The sequence below is a fragment of the Dermochelys coriacea genome, chromosome 27 (assembly GCF_009764565.3).
Source record: "Dermochelys coriacea isolate rDerCor1 chromosome 27, rDerCor1.pri.v4, whole genome shotgun sequence".
Taxonomy (NCBI): domain Eukaryota; kingdom Metazoa; phylum Chordata; order Testudines; family Dermochelyidae; genus Dermochelys; species Dermochelys coriacea.
The window spans coordinates 10,749,348-10,756,261 of NC_050094.1; the positions used below are offsets into that span (position 1 = coordinate 10,749,348).

Sequence of the window (6,914 nt, forward strand, 5' to 3'; positions counted from 1 at the left end):
TCCCTTGAGAGCCAGCAACCAGGGCCACCTGCAGCATCTGCCTCTGGAGTGTAGATCAGGGACGCAACGAATCTTCGATCCAGGTTTGATTCGCTCACGTATCCTGCGCCTGGATCTGTCCAGTGATCTGGGGCTGAGCCCAGGACCTGAGCAGAGCGCCGGGAAATCGACGTTCTAACCTCGGCTCTGTCTTGGGCCGGTCGCTTCTTTTCTCTCAGCCTTGGTGTCCCCGGATTTGCCAACACAAGTTGTGGTTTTGGGGGCCCACCCAGAGTCACCTTATAGGGCCCTGGTTCGCAGAGGGCAAGTGCTCAGGACCCTTTAAGGCATTTCCAGATGGGCAGCCAATGTCACAAGTCACTTTGGAAAATCTGGACCCCCGTGGGGCTGGCAAGGCTGAAGGGCTCCGAGATCCTCAGCTGGAAGGAACGCTCTGAGTGGGGCACATCATGGGGAGGTTACCCATGTGCACTAGCTCACACACAACACCCTCAAGGGGGGGGCTCCCTTTCAGAGGGGGAAACGGGGCTGGGAGGTGCCCCGGTGGAGCACTGGATGACAGCACTAGGAATCCCAAATGAAACCAGCCGCTGACCTGAGGTCTGAGGCCCCAAGGATAGAGACCTGGGTACTCTCACGCTGGCGCGAGCGAGGGCTGGAGGCTTCGCGTTCGACTCCCGCCCATCTCGTGTTGTTTGGCGAGAGGGTTCTCAGAGCCGGCAGAGTGGGGGTGGGGGAGTGAGGTCTGTGGTCACGCATCCTTGGGGTGTACAACGAGGCATGGGGCACCGAGGTGCCCTGTGATCCTTAAGAGAGTCTGCTGCTCTTTGCAGGAATCAAGGGGATAATCCTGCTGGTATTTCACCCTGGGCCATTCTGTTCTGCAGCTTTCTTCAGTTTAGTATCGATTATTTCTACTGCGGAAGCATGGAGCAGCCCCAGTCATGCACCAGGACCCATAGCGCTAGGTGCTGGACAAACACAGCACAGAAAGACAGTCCCTGCCCCAAAGAGCTTGCAATCTGCCTTTCACTACAATCTCTTCAATGTCCTACGCTGTCATGCAACGCGGCTGTGCTCTGTTAAACAGCTGCTGTGCCCTTCCCCAGAGGTGGCTGCTGCATCTCACCCTGGCAACAGGTAAACTGAGGCCAGATTGGGGTCCTTCAGGGTGAAAGTCCCTGGAGAGGTGGAGGATGCTATTGCTGATGGGTCACAACCTAGAGTAATGAGTCGCTGTGTCTCCTTCTGTCTGTTGCCCTCTGCTGGCTGGCTCAGGCCCATTCATAAGCCCTCTACTGCTACCAGCTGGTGGAGATTCTCCTTTTGCTCATCTAAGAGAGGGCTCCCGTGCTTTTGGAACAAGTGGAGCTGAGATCAGTTGCTGCGAAGCTCTGAGCTCATGGTACAGCAGCAGACATGAAAGGCAGCAAGGGTGATTCACAGACGGAGGGAGAGGTGGGAGGGTGGACGTCCCGCCAGCTGGAACAGGGATATGCCCAGCACGGGGCCCCTCACTGAGACCACACCCAACTGAGCCCCGGTAAGAACCAGGACCCAAGACAGCATGGCTGAGAACAGGAGGTGGGACAGAGAGAGAGAGGGTACAGTGGGGATGGGGGATGTTGGACTCACCTCTACCCCTAACGATGGGGAGACAGGAGCAAGGCAGGGGCCTCCTCTGATACTGGCAGGGGGGACTGGGTCAGCCCCACCCCAATACTGGATGGGGAGTGGGGAAATTGGACCATCTCCCACCTCAATACTGGGAATGTGTGTGTGTGTGGGGGGGACCCCTGCCCCGATACTGGAAGGGCAGAGGGGGCACTGGACTGGCCTGTTGCATCCACCTGAGTGGGGCCAGGCCCTGGCTGCACTGGGGCGGGATGGGCCGAAGATGCACCTGCTGCATCTCTCCCCTCAGTGCAGGGGCTCGCACATGGTCCAGAGGGTGTTGATGAGGGTTTTAAGGGAAGGCATTTAATAGCCATGACAGCTGGGTCTGTGTGAGTAAATCGGGGTGATGGGGGTGGCCCGGCTGAGCTGTCATCCCCTGCTTTCTGTGACAGCCCCCCCAACTCTGATTGACAAAGTGACACCATAAAAGATGGGACCTAATCCTGCCTTTTCCTCTTTGCTTTGATGGACCATCTGTCAGTGCCGCCTGCCATCTCTCGTCACCTGGCAACCGCCCCCTGCTCGCCTCGCTACCCGGGGCGCCCCGCAGAAATGCCCAGGCCCTTGGCACAGGGGGCAAGGATCCCCCTGCCGATGGCCAGGCATTCCTACCCCCTGCCCCCAGGGACAGCACCTTCTTGTTCAGCACCCGGGAGTCTGTCAGGGCAGCCCACCCAGGGGTGGCACCCCCTTCTTAGTGCAAAGGGCCCTGCTGGGTTTGTCACATGCCTGCTGCCAGCAGCTCTCACTTACCACCCTGGGGCCCTTATAAATGTGTCTGAAAGAGCCTAGAGCCGGGCTGCGAAGCAAGGGAGGGCTGCTGGCAGCCTCTGGCTCATTGCCCCTTCAACTATCTCCCTGTAACACTACCCATACCCTTGCCATGGGGCACGCCCAGAGAGCCCTCGCCTTGGCAGAGGAAAATGACATGCCCAGCTTGGGATCAGGAGTCAGGACTCCTGGGTACTCTGCCGGGTGACCTCGGGCGGGTCACCGCACCCCTCTGGGCCTCATTTCCCCATTTGGACAAAAGGGGCCAAACGATGCTCTCAGCTCAACTCTTCAGGGCAGGGACTGCCTCTGTATAGCACCTTGCGTGCCAGGGCACAGATCTCAGCTGGGGCCTCTGGGTGCTACTGGAATACACACAACACCCCCATGACTGCAATGGGGACAACAGCAAATCTGCCCCAACCGCCGGAGTTGGGGGAGATGGGAGGGGACTAGTCCAGGCTCTGCTCCTGGGTAAACTCATGCATGCCGAGGCGTGCGTGGAGACGAGGATGGGGCTGGGATCAGAGCAGGGAGATGGGGTAGCCAGGGAGCAGCTAGGAACCCCCCCAGGACCCTCTTCCCATCCTGGAGGTGGCTCCTTCTCCCTCCCTCCCAATCAGCCCACCCCCGCCAAATTCACAGGTAACTTCTGCCCCCCCCCCGCACACAGTGGGCTGGGAGACAAGGGTTCATCTGCCCCTCTCTGATACCCACTGCCCCCCGGAGCAGAAGCCCCCTCCCGCTGCAGAAAGGGCTCCACCTGGATTCGCTGCCATCTCACTCTCCTGGCACCAGGCGGGGAGTTGGGGCCTTCCTCTGGCCAGGAACGAGTTAAGGGCGCCGTTTAATTTGTCCGTTAATCACAGTTACGAGGAGTAATGAGAGTCTCCCCCAAGCCTGGGTGTTTCTCTGCAGATTAAGCAGCAATTTGCATAGCCCCTTTATTCATCTTCACCTTCCCCTGCCACGGCGCCTCGTCCTTTCAGACACAGCCAAGCGCAGCCTGCGGCAGCGTTTGACAAATGGGTTGGCGGCGCGGGGGGTTTTGGGGGGAGGCGGCGCGGGGGGCCAGGGCAGTAGGGCGACGTTAATGGATCACCAAGGTGGGAAATAGCCCAGAACTTTGGATTAGACACGCCGGAGAAGTTTAAATATTTCACCCATGTTGATTTCAAATGGGGACTGGGCGGAGGGGCAATGGGGCAGGGAGGCCAGGCAGGGCATGGTGAGGTGCTAGGGCATCAGGCAGGATGGGGCATCTCTGCCATGCTAAGGTAGGGCAATGGGATGGGGGGGAGGCAGGGGAGATACCAAGCTAGGGCAGTGGGGGATCCAGCCAGAGAATAGCTCCCCCCCAGAAGTGCTCCATCAGCTCAGTGTGGGGGAGTCCCGCTCACAGGGGGAAGGGCCACGTTGGACCCCCCCCCGACCCAGCTGACCCTTCTAATGCCCGGCTGGGAGCACTAGGAAGGGGTTGTTTTGGATCCACAGGCATGCAAGGCTGGGGCCCCTCAGGAGCAGACTCCGACACAGAGCAGGCCCACGGGGAGGTGGGTATCGAGGAGGGGATCAGGCCCGCACAAGGCATCCCGCCGAGGCTGGCTGAGCTGGGCCGAGAGGGCACGGCCAGGGCAGAGGTTAGGCTCATTCCATCCAGGAGCAGCCTGCTCAGCAGTGACCCCTCCTGGCTGGGCAAGGGAGCGGGATGGGGACAATCTCGCTGGGGCCACCTGAGGCAGAGTGCACAGCCCCTGCAGGTTCCCACAGGGGGATGTGGGGAGGAGGCGTCCTCTGGGAGAGGAACCCCCCCACAGCCACTGCCCCTCGAGCAGTGGGATTAGGACAAGGCATGTGTGTGAGGGGAGCTGCCACAGGCAGATGAGTTGCCGGTGTCTGGGCTGCAGCCTTATCCCCCACAAACCCAGCCTGGGGAGGCAGAGACCCAAAGGCGAAGCTGGTTACGAGTGGAGGAAGCTCTCGGGCCAGTTCCTGGTTAAATTGCAAGCCCCTGAGCGGGCAGCCCAGGGCTGGGCGGCCATGGAGACAGAATGCCCCCCTCAGCCCTGCGGGTGGATCCAGGGCCCTCGATCCAGCACCTCCAACCAAATCTAGATTCACCCAGTAGAACGCAAACTCCAAAGAGGGAGCCACTGTCATCAGCAAGAGCCGGGGCCACCCCCACTGCAGGGGGGAGGGACTCCCCTTTCACCCTGCAGGAGCCCAAAGCACCCGGCCAGGCTGAGATGGCCCCTCGGTGGCCCTCTTGTCCCAGCGAGGGGCATCTGGGGTGGATGAAGGGCCTTGAGAGGAAAGTTACAGAACAAGGGATGCCAGCAAAGGGCACTGAAAGCCCGCATCTGAAATCAACACCCAGCTCAGCTCAACGTCTGGCCCCATCGAACAGCGCCACGCCTGGGACCACCCCTGCCAAAGATGCTGCACAGGGCAAAGCTGCATCGTTAACCGGGGGAACTCGCTGCCCCTGGATTCATTCAGGTGAACAGCTGACAAGCTCTCCACCTGCCTCGCATGTATCTAGCTGCAAAGAGGACGCCATCTGTGTGGCGGTGCCGGGGCAGAGCTGATGGGCCGTAATGGAGATCGGCAGCACCTGTCCACGACAGCAGCTCACCAAGGGCTGGCCCCGTTGCCCACTGAACTCATGGGCTCTGGGCCCAGCCCGTAGGCTATATCACCAGCACTACGTTATCAAGCTACAAGGGGCCCCAAGCCTGCTGCTGCAGGGTCTAGGTGCAGGGGCAGGCACACTCCAGCAGCAAGCCCCACAGCAGAGGGCAGGGGCCTCCCAGGACACCCTACTGCCAGGCAGCAGCTGTGCCAGGCCCAGTGGATTCCCTGCTATGTGGGGTTGGTGGTACCGGGATGCCCCCAATGCTCTCTCTTTCCCACAACAGCCGTTGATGCAGAGCAGTCAGTCTCCAGCCCCTCACTGCTCACAGCAACGCCAGGCCTCTCCCCTGCTAGCTCGGCTTCGCCCCATGCCACATACCAACCCACGGGCACTAACCAGCCCAGCTGTGTCACCACCTACCCCTGGACTTTCACGCTGCTCCTGGCACAATGCCCCTTTCCTCAGCCCTTGTCTCTTTCTACCCCATCACCCGCCTCTCCCTACCCCCAAACCAACCTGGAGTCAAGTCGCTGCCCAGATCCCCACCTGCCCAGATTTCTCTGCTGGTGGGCTGCATCCCTTCTCCCACCCCGGCTGTTCACACAGGGAACTCCTTGGGGCAGGGTGATCTCTTCCTCTCCAACTGCACAGCTCTGAGCACGTAGCGGGCGCTCACCCCATCACTGCCAGAGCTCAGGTGGACCCCTCCTCTCCTCGGGGAGAGGGCACAGCAGGAGCTGAGCAGAGAGCGGGTTGGGGATGATTGGGGATGGGAGGTGGTTTCTTCTGAAACTCCAGGTAGCATCCAGGTCGATGCTGGAGGCGGGATGGAGGAGATAGGACCAATGGGCTGGTGAGAGAGGACAGGAGGCGGGACAGCAGACGGGGTTGGACCAATGGCCTGTGGCAGGGAGAGCCTGTGCAAAATAAACAGCTTCCTGGGGGTGCCCTCTACTGGCTGAAGCGCCACGAGGGGGTTACGGGCCTTCCAACCCCAGCACGGAGCTGGCCTTGGGGGCTGGCGAGCACTGGGGGGGGGGAGACCCAATCAGTGCAGGAGGCGCAAACGCTCCTTTCCTGTGCCTTGCCCACTCCCACCATCACCGCCCCCCAATGGGGGCGAGGCCGAGGGGTGACGCCTCTTGACGTTAATTGATTGGAGCGGTTGCCGGTGCCTTATCTCTCTCCCCCTTCTCCTGCGGATAGCGCGTGTCCGCCGGAGTCCGCGGGGTCGGTGATTAATAGGGGCCATCACTCACTGTCCGAGCCGGCTGAAAGGCAGTGGGGAGGGGGCGGCCCACCCCCACGACTGAGATAACAAGCAGCAGGAATAATGAGCGGTGTCACTCCACTTTTCATTTTGATGGAAAGTCATTACGGGAGTCAACGCCGGCGACAAAGAGCCATGAATCAACTGCTCTGCTATGAAATTAAAATTGAATCCCCCCCCAAACCCTCACCCCAAAAGCCGCCTGGGAGCACAGCGGGATGGGGGGGGAGCAGGGCCCAGCCTGGAGCAAGGCGTCAAGAGGGCCCCTGGGGAGCAGAGGCAGTTCCCAGCAGGCCGGGGGGCATTTCGCAGCACTGCCGGCCTCCAAACTTGACACGGGCCAGCTGGGTGCTGCAGGCCGGGCTGGGAGCTGTCTTGATAACAAGCAGCCAGGTAAAGCACTTGGCAGTAGCTTGATGGAAGGGCACCAGGCCAGGGGAAAGGGGGGGTCCTGCTGGCAGCCCCACTTCTTGTCTGACCCCGGCTCAGATCCCCAGGCGCTGGGCCAATTGCGGGGGGAGCAGCTCCGGGAAAGGAACACTAGGTCCTCACCCAATGACA

At 60.8% G+C, this 6,914-nt stretch overlaps 1 protein-coding gene across 1 annotated transcript in view; it reads left to right on the top strand.

The window, feature by feature from the left end:
* Positions 1-287: 287 nt before the first annotated feature.
* PRR15L (proline rich 15 like) overlaps positions 288-6,914 on the top strand; it is a 32,603-nt gene continuing 25,976 nt past the window's right edge. Inside the window, exon 1 of the mRNA XM_038385731.2 lies at positions 288-292. The gene's annotated coding sequence lies outside the window, so the exon portion shown is untranslated. The remainder of the gene's footprint in view (positions 293-6,914) is intronic.